Raw genomic sequence first — 23,140 nt, forward strand, 5'->3', positions numbered from 1 at the left:
CTACTTAGTAGTTGAAAGAGGAATTTTAACACGGGAACTTATTACAAAAATGTTAGACACCCTAAAAACCTGAATAGGGGATCGTATAGCAATTCTGAGATGATCAGTAGCAGGAAGCCCCTCTTACCCAACAACTTGAGGAACAAAGGGAAAATGTGGTAATATCAAGTGGCAGGACCACTGAGCAGGATCAGCAGTATGAACAGCACCTGTGACTACTAAGGAGACGCAGCCACTGCTAGAGACCCTCCTGAAAAAGATTCTTCTTTATGATATGCAGTCTCCTTCCAGTTAGCCCAATCTGGCCCAAAGGCAGTGAGTAAGAGAGTTTGGGAAATGCAGGCTTCCCAGACCTCCCCGGACATAAGGCCAGACCAAGGGAAGTGGGGAAATAGATGGAGAGCAAGGAGAAAAGTGATCAGCACACTTTATGTTTGAAACTGTTCTCAATAAAAATGTGTACAGAGAGGAATTGTGTGTCAAACATATTTTTTACAATTTTTTATAATAACAATGCCTCCAAAATTTTAGTTATATCAGAGGCAAAATAACTTTGCTCAATGGCATCCTGTTCAGTCAAAACAAATTTCTTTAGAAGAGAAACAAACACAGTGAATCGAGGTAACTCTAAGTTAAAAGTCATTGCAAAGTATTTATCCCCAAAAGCATCTTAACCTGGCATATTAAGGAACCCGGAGTTAAATTTAAACATGAGCTTCATGAAACTTCTCCCAAGGTAAAGCACATTTAAACCCAAGTTTAATACAAAAGTGCCATGTATTGTTTTACAGAATAATATCATAATGGATATTGTCTAAGGAAATTAATGATATCTAAAGCAACAGAAGGACATACGAGGCTTGTCTGCAAAGAAGCTACAAGGTCAGGAATAATATGTTTCTCTTAAACAATAAGAGAAACTGAGCCACTCAATTTGACATTATTAGAGGTTAAGTGAATGATGGTGGAGGTACTGTCTCTTGGAAATATGAGGATACCTTACTTAGAGAGAGAATACAATTAGCAGGTCCTTGAGCTGCCTGGCCTAGGCCCAATTCACTAGTCGATGCTACCTAGTTAGCAGTGCTCCATTTAATCACAATTTTAAAAAAATACAACAGCTATATTGAGGTATAATTCATGTACTATATAATTCACCCACTTGAAATGTACAATTCAGTGGTTTTTAGTATTGAATTTTAGTAACGAAGTTATGTAGCAATCACCACAATTTTATATTATCACCCTCCAAAAGCAACGCTGAAGCCATTAGCACTCACCACTTCTCCCTAACCCTTCTGTCCTTTGCAACCACTCATCTACTTTCTTTAAAAAATGATTAAGCCTGAGAAATAAAGAAACTAGGTAAACACAGACAAAAATCAAGGGTAAAAACTTAAAATTTGAACTGAATTTCCAAGCCATCCACGGCATACAAATGCTGATCAAAATATGTTGACCTTATACTGTATTAACACCGAATTCTTTTTTTTTAATGTTGTGTAAGTCTGGATGAAGTAATTAGGCTCCTAGTTATGCCCATGCAGAATACAGGCTCCCTCTTAACCAGTCATTTCTTAACTAAAGAAGCAGTAAATTCTAGCAACACAAATCATTTTGACTACAATACTACTTCTTCATTTCAGAAGGTATAAAAATATATCTCTGAGGAATTTATCTCCAGAGACTTTAGATATAATATCTTATGAGATATTACATTCAGAGGTAATGAACTTTGCAAATATTTACTGAAGATAAAACATATTGTAAACATTTAAGATTTCTTTTACATCTGACAATCCATTCCCATTCTTGAGAGCATTGCTAGATTCTGCTAACAGTATCTTTCCTATACATGTTTTTTGGAAATAACCATGTACTATAGACTGAATTGTGTCCCCCTTAATTCAGATGTTTAAGCCCTAACCTCCAATTTGATAGTATTTAAAGATGGGGCCTTTGGGAAATAATTAGATTTATTTGAAGTCATGAGTGTGAGGGCCTTCATGATGGGCTTAGTGTCTTTATAAGAAGAGATATCTGAGAGCTTTCTCCTCTTTTCCCTGTCTCTCTGCCCTCTCATTCCCACCCCATATGAGGGCACAGTGAGAAGGAGACTATCTGCGAACTGGAAAGAGAGGCTTCACAACTCTCACCAGAATCCAACCGAGTTGACACCTTGTTCTTAGAATTCCAGCTTCCATAACTGCGAGAAATAAATTTTTGTTGATTAAGTCACCTGATCTAAGGTATTTTGTTATGGCAGTGGGGGCTGACTAAGTCACCGTTGTACTAAAATTTGACAAAAAAAAGTACCTAAAGAGACAACATTTTACAAATTCAACTCTGCTACTTCAGTAAAAATGCATACCACTTATATTAGCCATGTAACTAAATAATTTGTTCTGAGGCCTTAGAGTACAATTTTAGCACACTGCTTTTCATAGGCCAGGGTTTCTCAGCCCTAGAACTATTGACATTTTAAATGGGATAATGCTTTGTTGTAGAGGGTTATCCTGAGCATTGAACAATGTTTAATAGCATCTTGGCCTCTATCCACTAGATGCCATTAGCAACCCTTCCCAGTGCCGTGGAAATTAAAAATGTCTCCAGGCTTCTTTGTCAAATGCCCTACAATGTACATTGAGAAACAAAGTTTTAGGCCATTCGTAAAAATAACATTTAAACATTATGACATGTTTTCTACCAAGCTCACTTTTTATGCAATATGCAATGAGAGGTGTGAAATGTTGATTGCTACACATATAAATTGAGAATTTCCTGAATAATACTATATTTTACCGTCTGATGTAAAACAAAAAAAAGCAAATAGTTTTAACATCTACTATTGCTCCACTGCCCTATCTTTGTTTGCTGAGATCCTGTGCAAAGGAAATAAAGTTTTGTTTTAATTATAATTAGCCATAGGATTTTGTCAGCTTCTTGTGTTAATACCAACACCATCACCTTCCAACATCTCAACCTAGAACAGTGCGTCCATCTGAACAGCCCAGTCAAGGTGCATTAAGGTGCAAGGCAGGTATGTCTCATGCCTTCAGTGGAAACTGAAGCCACATGAGACATATTTAGAAAGGAGGTTGAAAAGAATTGACTCAGAAAATGAATGAAATGTGAAGATTGACTAGTGATATCAGTATCTTCTCTTTGTCTTCAAACTAAAAAAAATGTACTATCCACTAGAAATTGTGTTCAAAGTAGTGCTTATCTTCCAAAAAACACTGTTAGTTCTGTGGTCCTGCTACTTCCTGGCTTACCTAAGATGCTGACTTACATAGAGAGCCAAATCAACATTTCTCACACTGTTTAAATGAAGAAAAGAATTCCAACTACCAAGAAACTGATTTGTGAAAGAACTCACAGAACATAATTTGCTCATAAATTTAGAGCCTGGTATGAATGGGAAAACATGGAAGGATGACATTCTTCTCCCTCACAAAGTCATCACACTTCATTTGCAGGTTCTTTTGCTTGGGGAAACCACAGCAGTACCTGCAAAGTCAACATCGTATAGACTTTGACTTTGTGATCCTTTAGGGAAAACAAGAACTCTTCACATCTTTTAGCACCTACATTGCAGAAAACAACATAATATTGTGTTTTAAACATCATTTTTCACAGAAAATGGGGCTTCAGAACTTTTCCCAAGCTAAATCAGTAACATCTTGGTAGAATTGGCTTCTAACTGAGATGATCTACTTTGTATGCGGTCACACTCAAAACCTGAGAACAGAAGGAAGGGAAGTAAGTTTCATTTGCAACCCTCTTGACAAATCTCTCTGAGTCTAGGTCTCCTTATCTGTTAAAAGGGAGTACATGTACTTACTTAATAGAATCAATCAAATTTTACAGTAACTAGCACATGGTAGGACTCCAATCCATTTTATTCCTTCCTCCTTCTCATCCCGTCACCCATGAGACATAATGAGCTTTTGTTTTGCTGGAAAGAATGAGAGAAGAGAGAGAGAAACAGAAAGCAGACAGCAAACAGTAAGAAACTGTTCAGTGACTAAGAACAAAACAGAAGACAATTGATTTACTCTTTGGCACCACTTCAAACATCTCTGCATTAAAAAAATTACAAATAATTAATTATGATTCTGAGAAATTAAGGGATTTTTTCCTCTGTGTTAAAGTCAAATTATCTTGAAAATAATTTACTTTTTAATGCTGACAAGAATTATCATAAACAAAACCCTCTTTTCCATTGTGGTTAAGAGTATGTCTTGAAAACTATGAACTTTATAATTGATTCTTCCAATGGCCCCTGGTGATCGTGGCATTCTGAAAACACGGCAACCCAAATACTTGAAACCAGAACTAAACATAAACTATGCCCTCATCATCAGCCCAATGATGAGGTTCCACAGCTTTCTCACTCTTTGCCTCCCACGCTTGCCTTTCTTTCAAGGTTGCATAGTTGTAGAGTGGTAAGCTTTCAAAATATAAACTGTAATAAACTCTAATAATGTCGAGCATGACTCATTCACCAGAAGAAGCAGAATTCAATCATTATTAATTAGTGTACTTTCGATTATCAACCTAGACATTATCTAAAGGCTAATCTCATGAATACAGTTGAAATGTTAAACAAGAATATTGATAGCATAAGGGATTTACTCACTTGTAAATCTTCACCTAGACTCTTGAGCTCATCAAGCTAGCAATATAAATTTATTTTCATCTTCATCTCTATGAAAAAAAATCATACCCAAGTTCCTGGAAAAGTTGGTGGTTTATATTTGCTGAAAGACTAATATTTGCTTTAATTATGAACTATATCACCATTTGTCTTATAAACGTATTTTTGAATACGTTGATTTTAAATAAAAATCATGTATTTTTTCAAGGACAACTTAAATATAAACATTAAAATGGCTTTACTTGATATCTTTAGTAAGCTATAACCAGATAATCAAGGACTATAAAGGATTAATTTTTCTCTTACTTTATCAAAGAGCAGCTGTAAAAGTACAAAATCCACTGTTAAACCTGTGTTTACAGTTCTAATGGTAGATTTATAAAGTAATGTGTATAGCAACGGTTTCTCTATGATTTTTTTCTTTTCTTTTGATAGAATTAAAAATCCTCTTGCTTTCTCAAGCCTAATGTTGAAGATTCCATGGTAACTGCCTTTTTATTTGGTTTCCTTTCTTAGCCTTTGTTGTTCTTTTGCTTTGCTTTTCAGTTGGAAAAATATTTTGCTTAAAATACAGTACAGGGAAATCAACAATCCAGGCTTTAGTGTATGTAGCAACTCTTGAGGCTTCCCATCTTAAGAAAAGATAAAACTTTTTTTAAGGTTTTGAATTAGGTCACAATGCTGTAAAGAATCAAACTGCAATATTAAAGTGGGACAGAATTCAGTGGCCAAAATGCTATATTGAATAATTCAGTGTTCCATTTGTATACACTATTCTACATTTCTGATTTTCTCATATTTGTAACTACCATTAGTTTATAAAAATTATTTGTAGAAAAGACATTACAAGTTGTGAGAATTACCAATTATTTCTGAAGTGTAACCTACTTCAATCACTATCCATAAAGTGGAACTGAGAACCCTTCCTACCTCTTCCCAATTCAAGGAATGTGGTGATTACCAAGCCTGAGTCTGCGAGGCATTTGAAGCTGTTTCCCTCAGTATAATGTAGTATGATGCTTAATCCAAAGCTAAATTAAACATTTATTTCTTCTAATCATATTTTCTACTTCCACTTGATATTTTAATGAATTTATTGATGCTTTTGCATAGAAAATTTCAAGTTTGAGACCACCAATATCCCTTTACTTTCTTCAAACTGACAGAAGACATAAAGAGCTATAAAAAAAGTTATGTGATTCACAGGTGAGTTTTAATGATTAATGTAAATGTTTTGTGTAAATTTTACATTGTAGGATTTAAAAACCATGTTCATTGATGATTTATCATACCTCTGTGAGGAAAGTCAGAATGACAACCTTACTTTTAAAGCTACTGAATGCCATTTTGTTACCAATCATTAATAAAAACTATTACACAGGATATCAGCAAAAATTTAGGAGAACTGAACATTATCAACCAACAGGACCTAATTGATTTATTTGGAAAACTGTTCAACAGGAGAAAAATACACATAATTTTCAAGTGTTCATAGAACATTCACAAAGATACATCTTATCTAATCAGAAAACAAATTTTAACAAATTTAAAATAATTGAAATTTTATACAGAGTATATCAATCAATGATAGACTGGATTAAGAAAATGTGGCACATATATACCATGGAATACTATGCAGCCACAAAAAAAGGATGAGTTCATGTCCTTTGTAGGGACATGGATGAAGCTGGAAACCATCATTCTCAGCAAACTATTGCAAGGATAAAAAAAACCAAACACCACATGTTCTCACTCATAGGTGGGAATTGAACAATGAGAACACTTGGACACAGGAAGGGGAACATCACACAACAGGGCCTGTCATGGGGTCGGGGGAGGGGGAAGGGATAGCATTAGGAGATACACCTAATGTAAATGATGAGTTAATGGGTGCAGCACACCAATATGGCACATGTATACATATGTAACAAACCTGCACGTTGTGCACATGTACCCTAGAACTTAAAGTATAATAAAAAAAAAAAAGAATTTTCAACCCAGAATTTCATATCTAGCCAAACTAAACTTCATAAGTGAAGGAGAAATAAAATCCTTTACAGACAAGCAATGCTGAGAGATTTTGTCACCACCAGGCCTGCCTTAACAAGAGGTCCTGAACGAAGCACTAAATATGGAAAGGAGAAAAGTACCAGTCACTGCAAAAACCTACCAAAATGTAAAGACCATTGATGCTATGAAGAAACTGCATCAACTAATGGGCAAAATAACCAGCTAGCATCATAATGACAGGATCAAATTCACATATAACAGTAATAACCTTAAATGTAAATGGGCTAAATACCCCAATTAAAAGACACAGACTGGCAAATTGGATAAAGAGTCAAGACCCATCAGTGTGCTGTATTCAGGAGATCCATCTCACATGCAAAGACACACATAGGCTCAAAATAAAGGTATGAAGAAAGATTTACCAAGCAAATGGAAAGCAAAAAAAAAAGCAGGGGTTGCAATCCTAGTCTCTGATACAATGGACTTTAAGCCAACAAAGATGGAAAAAAGACAAAGAAGGGCATTACATAATGGTAAAGGGATCAATGCAACAAGTAGAGCTAACTATCCTAAATATATATACACCAAATAAAGGAGCACCCAGATTCATAAGGCAAGTTCTTAGATATCTATAAAGAGGCTTAGACTCCCACACAATAATAGTGGGAGCCTTTAAAACCCCATTGTCAATATGAGATCAATGAGACAGAAAATTAACAAGGATATTCAGGACTTGAACTTAGCTGTAGACTAAGCAGACCTAATAGACATCTACAGAACTCTCCACCCCAAATCAACAAAATATACATTCTTCTCAGCATCACATCACACTTATTCTAAAATTGACCACATAATTGGAAGTAAAACACTTCTCAGCAAATGCAAAAGAATGGAAATCATAACAAACAGTCTCTCAGACCACGGTGGAATCAAATTAGAATTCAGGATTAAGAAACTCACTCAAAACTGCACAACCACATGCAAACTGAACAACCTGTCCCTGAATGACTATTGGGTAAATAACAAAATGAAGGCAGAAATAAATAAGTCCTTTGAAACCAATGAGAACAAAGACACAACATATCAGAATCTCTGGGATACTGCTAAAGCAATGTTCAGAAAGAAATTTATACCACTAAATGCCCACATGAGAAAGCAGGAAAGATCTAAAATTGACACCCTAACATCACAATTAAAAGAACTAGAGAAGCAAGAGCAAACACATTCAAAAGCTAGCAGAAGACAAGAAATAACTAAGATCAGAGCAGAAATGAAGGAGATAGAGAACGAAAAATCTTTCAAAAAATCAATGAATCCAGGAGGCGGTTTTTTGAAAAGATTAACAAAATGGGTAGACCACTAGCCAGACTAATAAAGAAGAAAAGAGAGAGGAATCAAAATGACACAATAAAAATGATAAAGGGGATATCAACACTGATCCCACAGAAATACAAACTACCATCAGAGAATACTAGAAACACCTCTATTCAAATAAAATGGAAAATCTAGAAGAAATGGATAAATTCTTGGACACATACACCCTCCCAAGACTAAACCAGGAAGAAGTTGAATCCCTGAATAGACCAATAACAAGTTCTGAAATTGAGGCAGTAATTAATAGCTTAAAAACCAAAAAAACGCCCAGGATCAGACAGATTCACAGCCAAATTCTACCAGAGGTACAAAGAGGAGCTGGTACCATTCTTTCTGAAAATATTCCAAACAATACAAAAGGAGAGACTCCTCCCTAACTCATTTTATGAGGCCAGTATCATCCTGATACCAAAACCTGGCAGAGACACAACAAAAAAAGAAAATTTGAGGCCAATATCCCTGATGACCATCGATGCAAATATTCTCAATAAAATACTGGCAAACTGAATCCACCAGCACATTAAAAAGCTTATCCACCATGATCAAGCTGGCTTCATCCCTGAGATGCAAGGCTGGTTCAACATACACAAATCAATAAACATAATACATCACATAAGCAGAATCAATGACAAAAACCACATGATTATCTCAATAGATACAGAAAAAGCCTTAGACAAAATTCAACACTCCTTCATGCTAAAAACTCTCAATGAACTAGGTACTGATGGAATGTATCTCAAAATAATAAGAGCTACTTATGACAAACCCACAGCCAATATCATACTGAATGGGCAAAAACTGGAAGCATTCCCTTTGAAAACTGCCCCAAGGCAAGGATACCCTCTCTCACTACTCCTATTCAACATAGTATTGGAAGTTCTGGCCACGGAAAGCAGGCAAGAGGAAGGAATAAAGGGTATTCAAATAGGAAAAGAGGAAGTCAAATTGTGTCTGCAGATGACAAGATTGTATATTTAGAAAACTCCATCATCTCAACCCAAAACTTCTAAAGCTGATAAGCAACTTCAGCAAAGTCTCAGGATACAAAATCAATGTGTAAAATTCACAAGCATTCCTATACACCAATAACAGACAAACAGAGAGCCAAATCATGAGTGAACTCCCATTCATAATTACTTCAAAGAGAATAAAATACCTAGGAATCCAACTTACAAGGGAGGTGAAGGACCTCTTCAAGGAGAACTACAAACCACTGCTCAAGGAAATAAGAAAGGACACAAACAAATGGAAAAACATTCCATGCTCATGGACAGAAAGAATCAATATCATGAAAATGGCCATACTGCCCAAAGTAATTTATAGATTCAATGCTATTCCCATCAAGCTATAGTTGACTTTCTTCACAGAATTAGAAAAAAATTACTTTAAATTTCACATGGAACCAAAAAGGAGCCCGTATAGCTAACACAATCCTAAGCAAAAAGAACAAGCCTGGAAGCATAATACTACCTGACTTCAAACAATACTACAAGGCTATAGTAACCAAAACAGCATGGTACTGGTACCTAAACAGACATATAGACCAATGGAACAGAACAGAGGCCTCAGAAATAACACTGCACATCTATAACCCTCTGATCTTTGACAATCCTGATAAAAACAAGCAATGGGGAAAGGATTCCCTGTTTAATAAATGGTGTTGGGAAAACTGGCTGGCCATATGCAGAAAACTGAAACTGCACCCCTTCCTCACACCTTATACAAAAATTAACACCAGATGGATTAAAGACTTAAACATAAGACCTAAAACCATAAAAAACTCTAGAAGAAAACCTAGGCAATACCATTCAGGACATAGGCATAGGCAAAGACTTCATGACTAAAACAGCAAAAGCAATGGCAACAAAAGCCAAAATTGACAAATGGGATCTAATTAACTAAAGAGCTTCTGCATACCAAAAGAAATTATCATCAGAGTGAACAGGCAACCTACAGAATGGGAGAAAAATTTTGCAATCTAGTCATCTGACAAAGCACTAATATCTAGAATCTACAAGGAACTTAAATTTAAAAGAAAAAAAAAACAACCCCATCAAAAAGTGGGCAAAGGGTATGAACAGATACCATCTCATGCCAGTTAGAACGGCGATCATTAAAAATTCAGGAAACAACAGATGCTGGTGAGGATGTGGAGAAATAGGGACACTTTTACACTGTTGGTGGAAGTGTAAATTAGTTCAACCATTGTGGAAGACTGTGTGGCAATTCCTCAAGGATCTAGAACTAGAAATATCATTTGACCCAGCAATCCCATTACTAGGTATATACCCAAAGGATTATAAATCATTCTGCTATAAAGATGCATGCACACGTTCTGTTACATTGGTCTATGTATCTGTTTTGGTACCAGTACCGTGCCGTTTTGGTTACTGTAGCCTTATAGTATATAGCAAAGACTTGGAACCAACCCAAATGTCCATCAGTGATAGACTGGATAAAGAAAATGTGGCACATATACACCATGGAATACTATGCAGCCATAAAAAAGGATGAGTTCATGTCCTTTGTAGGGACATAGATGAAGCTGGAAACCATCATTCTCAGCATACTAACACAGGAACAGAAAACCAAACACTGCATCTTCTCACTCATAAGTGGGAGTTGAACAATGAGAACATACGGACACAGGGAAGGAAACATCACACAGCAGGGCCTGTCAGGGGTTGCAGGCTAGGGGAGAGATAGCATTAGGAGAAATACCTAATGTAGATGATGGGTTAATAGGTGCAGCAAACAACCATGGCACAGGTATACCCATGTAACAAACCTCCATGTTCTGCACTTGTATCCCAGAACTTTAAGTATCATTTAAAAATAAATAAATAAATAAATAAATAAATAAACCACAAACTCCCATATCTCAGTCAAGATAAAATAGATAACCTGGATAGCCCTATAATTATGAAATAAATTAACTTTGTAATTAAAAACCTCACACAAAAAAGGAGATATCTTCAGACCCAGATTCTTTCACTAAAGATTTTTACCAAATATTTTAAAAATTAACACCTATCTTACATAACCTCTTCCAGAAGACAGGATAGGAAGAAACACTTCCAAACTCAATTTATGAAATCAGTATTACACTGATTCCAAAACTAAATGAAGACAACACACAAAAACAATGAAAATGGCTAGCCAATATCTCTCATAACCTTAGACGCAAAAATTCTCAACAAAATATTATTATCCTGAATCCAACAATATATATAAAGACTTATACACCATAACCAAGTAGAGTTTATTCCAATTATGCAAGGCTGGTATACACCATATTAACAAGCCAAAGAAAAAAATCTTATGATCAAATCCATTGACACAAATAAAGCACTTGACAAAATGCAATATCCATTCAGGATCAAAATCATCAGTATCCTAGGAATAGGGAAGAACTTCCTTAACCTTATAAAAAGCATTTACAAGAAAACCTATACTTTATGGTGAAAAACTGAATATTCTCCTTCCAAAATCAGGAACAAGACAAGGACATTCACTCTCGCCATTCTTATTCAACAATGTACTGGAAGTTTTAGCCATTGCAACATGGCAAGAAAAAAAAAAATGTCCTGCCTAGAAAGGAAAAAAAAATAAAACTATCTATATTTATGGATGTCATGATTGTCTATATAGAAAACCCCAAGGAATCTACAAAAAAAAAAAAATCTTCCACAAACTAATAACTGATTCCAATAAAGTCACAGGAGACAAAATCAACATGAAGAAATTAATTGCATTTTTATCCATTATAAATAGACAAATTAAAACTAAAATAAAAAATGCAATACCATTTACAATTGCTCCAAAATAAAAACCATATGCATAAATATAACTAAACCTGTATGGAATCTGAATAATGAAAACTATGAAATTCTTGTGAAAAAAATAAAGGAAGACTTGAATACTGGAAGGGAAAAATCATTTTTCTGGATTAGAAGTCTCAACATAATAAAGATTTCAATTCTCCATAAATTGATGTATAGGTTTAATGCAATGCCTATCTAAATCTCAGTAAGGTTTTTGCAAACATAGATAAGCTTATTCCAAAATTTATATGGTAAGTGAAAGGCCCTAGAATAGTAAAAACAATTTTGAAAAAATGAACAAAAAAGCAGGAATTCTTCTTTCCAATGTTAAGACATACTATATAGCTTCAGTAATCAAGACAGAGTAGAGTGATAAACACATTTATCAATGAAACAAAATGAGAAGCCTAGAAATAGATCCACAAAATTGTGTCCAGCTAATTTTTAGCAAAGGAACAAAAACAACTGTTAAACATACATAAAAAATATGAACTTTAAACTAAACCTCCCACCTTATTAAAAAATTAACTCACTGAATAATGAATGCAATTTAAAACTTAAAACTATAAAATGTCTTTAAAAATAGGAGAAAGTATTCAGGACCTACAACAACAGAAAGTGTTCTTAGACTTGACACCAAAAGCATAACCCAAAAGAGGAAAACTTGATGAATTGGACTTCATCAAAATTAAAAACCTTTTGCTCTGTGAGATTCTGTAAGGAATGTGAAGAAAATATAGACTGGAAAAAAATATTTGCAAATCACATATCTGACAAATAATTAGAACCTAGAATATATAAAGAACTCTCAAAATTCAACATTAAAAAACAAACAGGCTGGGAGCAGTGGCTCACACCTGTAATCCCAACTACTCGGGAGGGTGAGGTGGGAGGATTGCTTGAGCCCAGGAGTTTGAGGTTGCAGAGAACTATAATCATGCCATTGTACTCCAGCTTGGGTGACAGGGTGAGACCCTGACTCTTAAAAAACAATAATTTTAAAAATCCAACTAGAAAATAGGTAAAAGAATTACAAGACATTTCACTAAAGAGAATATACAGACAGCAAATAAGGAAATAAAAGATGCCTAACATTATTAGTCATTACGGAAGTACAAATGAAAACCACCATGAGATATCACTGTACATCTATCTAAATGGCAAAAATAAAAAAAAAAAATAGTAATAAAACAGTTTTCTGTAGAGCATATGGAGAAATTAGATCACTCATACAGTGCTGGTGGAAATTTAAAATGATACAATTACTGTGGAAATGTTTGGAAATTCTTTTTGAAACTAGAAATGGAACTTACCACATCACCCAGCAGTTAAGACTCTTGGACATAAACCCCACAGAAATGAAAACTTATTTTAATGCAAAAATGTGTGCACAGATATTCATAGAAGCTTTAATTATGATAGCTGAAAATTGGACACTCCCCAAATGTCCTTCAATGGTGAATGGTTAAGCAAACTGTGGGACATCCATCCCATGAAATACACAGCAATAAAAAGAAAAATACTATTGATAAATGCAACAACTTGGATATATATTAGGGAAATTGTAAGGAAGAATAAAAAGCCAATGTCATAAAAATGCATACTGCATGATTCCACATATATAATCTGCATGACAAAACACACATTTAGACATGGAGAATATATTAGTAATTCCTGTGGGTTAATGAGAACAAAGGAGGTGATGGGTATAGCTATAAAAAGATAGCATGAAGGAACCTTGTGGTGATGCTTAAGTATTTTGATTTTGGTTATGTGATGATAGACATGATAAAATTGCATAGAAGTATACACATACAACATATACATACACACAAATGACTGCATGTATACCTAGCAAAATCTGATTCAGCTGTATGGATCATATGAATGTTCATTTCCTGGATTTGATATTGTACTAGAGTTAGGCAAGATATACACTGGGAAAGGCTAAGTGAAGGGTGCATGGAACCTACCTATAAATGTCTTTCCATCTTTCTATGAATGTAGAATTCTTTCAATGTATATTTTTTAAGTTAACAAATGAAACAAATCTGCTGGATCTGTAAGATGCATACAAAGTTAAGATCAAAGTTAAGATTTTGAAGTTGGCATATCAATTTCTCATTAATAATTGAAACAAGTAAACTAATTCAACCACATGTCTGTCTAAAGCTATAATCAATTGTATTTATCTATAATCATTTCTCCATTTATTTCTCCCTTGACTATGTTGTGAATTGTTATTATCATAGTTGATTTGTCTATGTTATAAATCTCTTCATTTTTTCAGAGTATTCTATAATCTTAGCCATAGGAATATTTTAAATAAGATTCAATTGTTTCAGAAAACGATGAAGCTAAATCATTTGGAGGTAACATGAAAGAGTCACACTTTCTTCATTTTAGAAGCATTTTTGCTGTTAACTTTTGCTGATAACTTCAATACAGTTCACCTTGAAATTTTAAGAAATTGTGTCTTAAAACCTTACAGTAGTAATTCAAAAGATGTGGCCATTTTGTGCATATTTTTGTTTTAAACCAGAAATGCTTAACATGACAAATTGCCACTTTTTATAATGTGTTTAGTATTCTTGAAAAATGACTAAAAAATTTCAGGATATGACCAAACTAAAATTTCTGATTTGGAAAATGTACTCATATCCTATGGCTACTGTAACAAACTTCCACAAACTCGGTGGCTTAAAACAACATAAATTTATTTTTTCCCTGTTCTAGAAGCCAGAAGTCCTAAATCAATATTACTGGGCCAAAGTCAAGGTATCACAGGGCTGTACTTCCTCCAGCAGCTCTAAGAGAGAATCTACTCCAGTTTCTGGTGGCTGCTGGCATTTCCTGACTTGCTGCCACATCACTCCCATCTCTGTCTCCATCGTCACATTGCCACCTTTCCCTCTGTGTATCTTTATCTACCTCTCTCATATAAAGACACTTGTGAATGTATTTAGAGCCCACTCAGATAATCCAGGAAAATCTCTCTGTGTCAAGACACTTAATTCAATCTTATCTGCAAAGGTTCTTTTTCCTTTCAAGCTGTGTTCCAAGGATTTGGACGTGATATATTTGAATGGCTATTATTCAGCTTAGTACAGAAGTCTTTAGGTGTACCATGGTTTTGGTTCTTCTCAACTTTTGCTTAGTATAACATTCCATAAATACTTGCATGTAGCTGTATTGTTGTTTTTAATTGTTATTTCATTTTAGAGTAATTTAGTAGACTCTTTTTCTCTTGCTCTTGTTTTCATAGGTCTTTTTCAACTGATCCTTTATTTTTAAAAATGGGTGTAACCAATGATGTTTAGAAATTAAAACCCATGCAACAGCGAAATGCAAATAAATTCTACAACTAACGATTCCAAATCAATTTTTTCTAGTTTAATCTATGTGCATATGAAGAAGAAAGAAATAAAAATTAGCTAATAGTCTTAGAAAATATTCGGCCTCACTACTAATTAAAGATATGCAAATAATATTGATAAATCCCATTTTTTCTTTTTAATACTGAATAAGGCAATAAGTATTTAACCAGGTTCGACAGACCTTAACATATTGTCATATTGGCTTTAAATCTGTTTATAAAAATATACCACAGATGTAATGGAAGCCTCTTGAATGCCACCTCACTGATTTCATTCTCTCCTTTCACAGTAACTATCTGGAGTTTGGTGTATTAGCATTCCTTCGCATATTCTTTATACCCTTACTACATATTTGTGTGCTCTTTAAATCTTGGGTAAGTATATGTATTTATAAGCAATTAATATTGTTTGCATGTTTTAAAACCTTTTACATTCAAACTTACAGTTTGTGATTTTTCCGGGGTTGGATACAAATAGACTAGACCTAGGCCCATTCATTTAAACTGCTAAATCGAGTTTCCTTGTATGGCTATACCTATGTTTACTTATCCATTTTCCTTTTGATGGAAATGTTTCCAATGTTTCATTATTATACAAAATGCTTCAATGGCGATAACATTTTTCATGTCTCAAAATGACAAGAGATTTAAAATTAAAATACTCCATGCTATGAGACTTCCTGGTAGGCATGCAATTTGATACAGTCTTTCTGAAAAACAATTTGGCAATATGTACCAAGAACCTTAAAAAATGTATATTCATTAATCCGATAACCTTACTTCGAAAAATGTACTGCATGTATGTGAGTAGTTCTGTAATCAAGGCCCCCAGATGAGCAGCATAAACATAAGCAAATTCTCAAAGCCCTACCTTAAACTTACTCAAGCAGAAACTTTGGGGAGGGAAATAAGCAGTCTGTTTTGCCAAGCCCAACAAAGGATTCTAATGCACACAAACGTTTGAAAAACAACTGCTCTAGATAGATAATCAGAAAGACTCAAGGATATTCACTTCAGAATCATTTATATTAACAAAGGTGAGACTCACCTTCAATATCCTACAAAGAGAAATGTTGATATAAATAATGAAACAATATTTATTGTTTAATAGGGAAGCACAGGGAAAAAAGAAAGAATGTAGGAGGAAAATCGTAATTACATGGGAAAATGGCTTAGATATTATGCTATAAGAAAATGGCAGGATTTTCTTCTAAAAGGGGTTACTAAAAAAAAAAAAAAAGAAAATGGCAGGATCTGAAATTGTGTATATAGCAAAATCCTAATTGTTTTAAAAGAATACATATATATATATATACCATCCTATTCAAAATCATTCAATGAAAAAAGAACATCAAATATATGTACACATACATAGTTTGAATTAATATATTTACATTTAGTTAATATACCACTCATTTATGCTGTCATTTATTACCTTACTAATTATACTTATTAACTATGAGAATTTTTTTCATAGTTAATTTAAAATAAACATAAATAAAAAGCATAAAATGCTTATGTTTTTATAATATAAACAATTGTTACTAAACTTTTTAAAATCCAAATACCATGATGCTTTAATGTGCAAATACCTTCTCAACAAGGATAAATTAAAGATGTTGTCTTATGCAATAATTAGCTTAACATTGATAGACATTATCTAGATATAACCCTTAACTATAACATGTATTCACACATATTCTAAAGTCTATTAATAGAAATATAGGGAATGTTAAAACTGGATGGTGTGATATCCAGTGAAATAAAGATGTAAATTCTATGTCAAAAAAACTTGCAAATTTAAAAGAAAGAGCTTTAAATTCTTTGGCAGTTGAATTTCTCTGTAAAGTTGCTAGTATTCTCTATGGCTATCAAAGGGATCATCATAACATCAAGGTTTGTTTACATAATTCAAATGTTATTTATTCTATTATACATAATATCCTCATTGATTTCAAAAAATAATATTATTTTGCTCACATCTGATGTACCTTTCATGATCAAAATTTAATTTGAATTTTCCTGAACTGGAGAATAGATTTTTGTCTGAGTGCTATAGCACTTACATTCAATTTTAACTTGTAATTATCAATATGTTTCTATTACATTCAAAGAATAATAAGGAGTATGCCTGCAGCGAGTTTAATACCTTTAAATTCCTATAGATCAAAATGAAAGAACATGTCCCAGCATGCTTCATATTTCAAAGGTTGAGGGCTGTTAACACTGTACTTTTATTAAAATTTCTATTAATTTTTTTGCTGTCAATCTGAATAAAAAATTACTTTATCATTTTCTATAGAATAAAAAATAGAAAATTAACAACTACTTATCTAGTCAAAAAAATGGGAAATGTAGAAAAAGAAAAGTCAACTATATCATAGCCTAAGAATGGCCAATGTATAAACACATTTTAATATTTGAATGACACAAATACACATTCATGTAGTCATTTGTCCAACAGATACTTAGTATTGCACTTCTACTATGTGCCAATAATTGTGCTAGGCACTGAGGACACAATAATGAGCTGGACAATTAAGTTTCTGTTCTCAGGAAGCATTCATTTTAGTGGGAGTGATAGACTATAAACAGTTCAAATAGTGATAAAATGTGATAAGAAAAAGAAGAGTGTAACATCTAAAAAAGAAATCAGAATTAAATGTGAAAAGTGGAGAGGAACATTTCAAGAATAAAGACTGTACAAAGACCCTAAGGTAAGAAGTTGCTGATAAGAAGTACTTCAAGACGACAGAGGAAGTTAGAGTGTCCAGGGATTTGTGAGCAAAAGAGAACAAGCTACACTGTAATCCCAGCACTCTGGGAGGCCAAGGCGGACGGATCACCTGACGTCAGGAGTTCAAGACCAGCCTGGCCAACATGGCAAAATCCCATCTCCACTAAAAATATAAAAAATTAGCCAGGTGTGGTGGCAGGTACCTGTGACCCCAGCTAGTCGGGAGCCTGAGACAGGAGAATCGCTTGAATCAGGAGGCGGAGGTTGCAGTGAGCCAAGATCGCACCATTGCACTCCAGCCTGGGTGACAAGAGTGAGACTCCATCTCAAAAAAAAAAAAAAGAGAGAGAGAGAGAAAACAAGCTACAATATGAGGCTATGGTAAAGGCAGGGACCAGGGACCAGACTACCATATTAGTCAGTTCTCTCTAAATCATAAGAGAATATTTAACATACTCTAGGAGCAATGGAAGGTCACTGGTGCGTCAAAAGCTTTCCCTGGCTAATAATAAGGGTGAAAAGATGGGGAGAGCACAGAAGTGTTGCCGGAAGTCACACAAGAGGTATGGGACCTGGAATGAGGTAATGCATTTAAGATGGAGAGATACAGAGGTGTTCACAGTCTGTGTGAGGATCTGTGTTGGAAACAGAGCTTGGTTATAAATTAGATGGAGAATAGGGTTGGGCTGTGGGTGTGACTGGTGCAAAACTGACCCTCAGTTGACTCATTTGGAAATAGCAGAGCTGTGGTTTACTGACATGGAAGCACTGGATTGGCGCAGACTTATTGTGTGCAACATGGGCCACATTAACTTGGAAATGCCTGTAAAACATACAAGGGAAGATAACACAAACATAATCTGTGGCTCAAAGGCGAGGTCTGGGCTAAAAATCCAAATATATGTTTTTAATTTTATCTTTCACTTTAAATTAAATGTTAATGCATGACCATTGGGGAACAAAGCATTAAAAACGACCATAGATTTCTTTCTCTACATGTGTACACACAATTATTATTTACAAAAAAAAGTATTATTTTATTTTTAATCTGATTTTTAACATTTTGAGCACACTTTCTTCAGGTAAATATAGATTCCTTCTGTGATATGTAACTTTACTGAGCATATAATATTGCTTAATATATCTATACTGTAAATTATTAACCCTGTTCTTGGTTTAATATATGTAGATGGTTTCTAATATTTTGCTACAATAAAGAGCACTACAATTAACACTCTTATATGTCTTTGTGTAATCACTTAGCAAAATTCATAATTCATAAGAAATACTATACAACATGTGTGCTTAATGTATATAGACAGGATGAAATTAATATATCACTTTAAGAAGTGAGAAATAATGTAGTGTTTTCTTTGCAAACTATAATGAAAAATTTTGCTGGCAATCTTAGATGTTTTAAAGCTGCTTGTGGAAATACATATTTCATTTTCAATTAGGAATCAATTAGGTGTGAAAATTTCTCAGTTCAATGGAGGATATGGCCACTACAAAATAAGAAAAAAAAAATTATTACATTAGAATTTCTAACTTCCTTTTTCACCCACCCTAGAAGCCTTGTCAAGAATGTCAAGAGAATCTCATGCCTGTAATCCCAGTGCTTTGGGAGGCCAAGGCAGGAATATCACTGGAGGCCAGGAGTTCGAGACTAGCCTGGGCAACATAGTGAGACTCTGTCTGTACAAAATAATTTTTTTCAAATTAGCCAGGTATATGGTATTACACATTTGTAGTGCCAACTACTTGGGAAGCTGAGGTGGGAGGTCTGCTTCACTTGAACCCAGGAGTTCAAGGTTACAGTGAGCTATGACTGTGCCACTACATTCTGGCAGAAAGATATACTGTCTCAAAAGAAAAAAAAGAAAAAAACAAAAAACAGAATGGCAAGAGTTTTAAACATCCCTAATGAAGGATAATCATCTTTTGCTTCTGGAAACCTGGCTTGCTTGTGTTTCCATCCACATATCTGTCTTTATCTCTCTCTAATCTCAGTTTGCCTGAGTCATACCACCATTTATAATATAGGCTAGCACCTTTTCCTAAAATCAAGAGCAAAAGAGAATCATTTTTCCAAGACCAGATTTTTGAAACCAGCATCCAGGCCTGCACCCCAGGAAATACAGGAGTATCTGATGAAAGCTATTCCATTCAGAGGAGGATGCTCCTCCTTCTTTATGCTTTTTTCCAAAAACTTCAAAAACAACAACCACAAAAAGACAGGTGGCCAATCTGTCTCCTTTGAGAGTTCACTCGCTGAGCTTGGAGGGGGGCTTCCTCTTCTTAGTCACAGATATTATCTAGATATTTCTAATGCCGCTTCCTTCCCCCCAGTCCCACCTACAAACTGGAATTGAAGAAAGAGGTGTCTCAAAAACATGAAATCCTCTCTTGCCTGGTGGGATATCTTTATTCCTGAGTAATTTCTCCAAATAACACCCCTGAGTCTCTGAAAATGTAAAAATTGCCTGTCGAGTTGAGGCAAATGAGGGCTAAATCAAGTCATAATTTCCCTCTAGATTCTCATTCACCTCGAGCTGTAGGAAGCATCACAAATACAGAACTGATGAAAAGTGTATAAACATAGTATCCAGATACTCAGGCTGTCATAGGGAGCATTTTTTGTTGTTGTTCTTGATTTTAATGTAAGCAAAGCTGAGCAGTGGGAGTGTTCAGGTTTTAGAAGAGATTTTTCTTTCTGAAAGATAATATTTCTCATTCTGAATGATTTTCTTCTTTTTCCTTTAAATTCCAAGGCAAATTCTGAAATCTGTTTCGACTTATTTTTGGATCCTCACCTGTATCTTAATTACGTAGCAAGAAGTAAGCACAATTGATAAGCAATCCATGTCCCTAATCTTTGGTTTGTTATGAATTGTCTTTGAACTGCCTAAGATAGCCACGACTGTGTTTTGGTAGCAAAGTACTCCAAACTCTCTGCTCCCTAATACAAGTTAACAGTGGTCGACATTCAGGGATCCTGGCAGATACAGCAGCCACCATTTCAGATGTTGCCAGTTGACACATGGAAGAAAAGGAGATTGCTGCAGGGTTTCACAAGGGCAATTCAATGCTCTGGCCCAGAAGTGACATGCTCAAGTCACTTTCAGTCACAACTCATTGGCTGGAGCTAAACATATGGCCCCACGTCACCAAAAAGAGGCCAGGAATTACATCCTAATTTGTCTTGTAAAGTAAAAAGCCAGAAAAATACGAAAAGTGGCAATAGGGACCATCCCAGACCCCTAAAAGAAAGTTCTGTAATTGAAAATAATTTTTTTCTTCCAAAAATTGTGTAGGGAAAATTGAGTAAAGCTTACTGGATAGCAAAATATAGAAAGCACACATTTTTCAGTTCCTTCTTAAGAGTCTGGCTATAGAAGTAATATTCCACCGGCTACATGTACCATTTCTTTGTAAACAACAACAATAAGAATAACAGAGGTGACTACTCTCTTATCTCCAAACGCACATACTTTGGGACTTCTGTCATTTATACATTACCTTTTTCCAAAAAACTTTGAGGTAGTTTCCAAAGATACATAAAGCAAAACAGCATAAGAAAAAAACGTAAGTCAGGAGAAAGGGGAAGGGAGAACAAGGAGTTAAAAGACAACGCTAAATCAAAATTAGAATCCAGTATCTGTGACAGGAGATCTGGTATACTTTTCTAGAAGTCAGTGATAAATTTGGCTCTGAACATTCCACGAACCATGCAAAAAAAGAAATACAATCAGTGGTATGATACATAGTATCTACAAGATAAAAGCAAATTGAGTTCTGAGAAGTAGCACAGTAATGTCAGCCCTTGGGTGCCCATGAATAGGGCATGTTTAACGTAGGAAGCAAATGCAGAAAGCACATCTACAATAAGCATAACCATCTAAGGCTGAATCTTATATCCTTTACTACACCCTCACAGTCACACAACACATTTTTGTTATTATTTTAGGTTTACCGATAATTATTATGATGACTTACCTGTGTTTGTCAATATCCCACATCTTTAAAATCATCTAGAATCTGAATGGAGCAAAGAAATAAGGTTTCTGTCTCACATATAACATTTGTATAAACCACCATGCACAGAGGAACATAAAGACTACTGAATGTGGCCCTCAGTTGTTTGTTTACTTCACACGGTGCTGTTTTTGAACTTGAATTTGAATGTTTTTAGGCCTAGAATTTACTCTCCAGTTTGGCCATAATTTCTCAGCACTTCCTACTGTGGTCCAATTTATGTTCTCCATGTAGCCCCTGTAGGAATTTGAGTTTGAAACCCTTGGTACATGACTCAATAAAATAAAAGTTTCATAAATTCAGTGTCTGTTCCCTCTGTACTAGCTGCTTTGAGGAAATATAAAACGAACAATAACTATACTCATATTTCTCAAACAGCTGAGTCTGTTGGGGAAGATAATAGCAAAACATTTAAGAACACATAGTACTAAAATGACAGTAACTATTGTATATATTTTATGGCTTTTTATGTCTTAGCAAGCTATTTTGCATTCATCACTGCAGCAGGTTCTTTCAGGAGCCCCATGAAACAATCAAAACAGTGATTATAGTTCCCATTTTTCAGATAAAAAAACTGAGATACAAAAATGTAAGTTGCCTGACCTTAAGGCACAAGGTAAATCACAGGTAGCATAAGCTTCATGGAAGAATGTTTTCCACAGTTTTACATCCTACACAGCACCACATAGAGTAGTAGACTTTTGATAAACATTTCTAAATTAATAAGCAAAAGAACCTCTGTATCAACATACATATTGACTCATAAACATGGGCAGTAAAAGAAGCTTATAGTTCATAACAATCAGAAGCCACATGGGCTATATCATACCCAATGTTTTTGGGATATGTAAAAGCCAGACACAAATTATGACCCCAAGATACTTGTAATATGTAGAAAACATTAATAAATGAAATATATGTGTAAATATGATACAATATATTGTAAATATGAAAGGGATAAGTGATTACTCTTAATGCTTAGAAAATCAATGGATTTACTCAGAGGAAAGTATCCCAGAGTTTGTGAATTTTAAAAAGAAACAAGGTTACAAGTTCATTTATTGCAATATTATATATGCGATAGGAAAATATTGGAAACTACCCTAATGCCCACAAATAGAAGC

At 34.5% G+C, this 23,140-nt stretch overlaps 1 long non-coding RNA gene across 1 annotated transcript; it reads right to left on the minus strand.

Annotated features, from left to right (window-relative positions):
• Positions 1-3,907: 3,907 nt before the first annotated feature.
• On the minus strand, positions 3,908-22,013 carry LOC129487300 (uncharacterized). The gene is made up of 3 exons (XR_008659286.1): positions 21,978-22,013; positions 4,643-4,710; positions 3,908-3,958 (listed from the first exon to the last, which is right to left on the minus strand). It is a non-coding gene; the product is annotated as an uncharacterized lncRNA (long non-coding RNA).
• Between the last annotated feature and the right edge of the window lie 1,127 nt (positions 22,014-23,140).

This window comes from Symphalangus syndactylus, chromosome 8, assembly GCF_028878055.3.
Source record: "Symphalangus syndactylus isolate Jambi chromosome 8, NHGRI_mSymSyn1-v2.1_pri, whole genome shotgun sequence".
Classification (NCBI taxonomy): Eukaryota; Metazoa; Chordata; class Mammalia; order Primates; family Hylobatidae; genus Symphalangus; species Symphalangus syndactylus.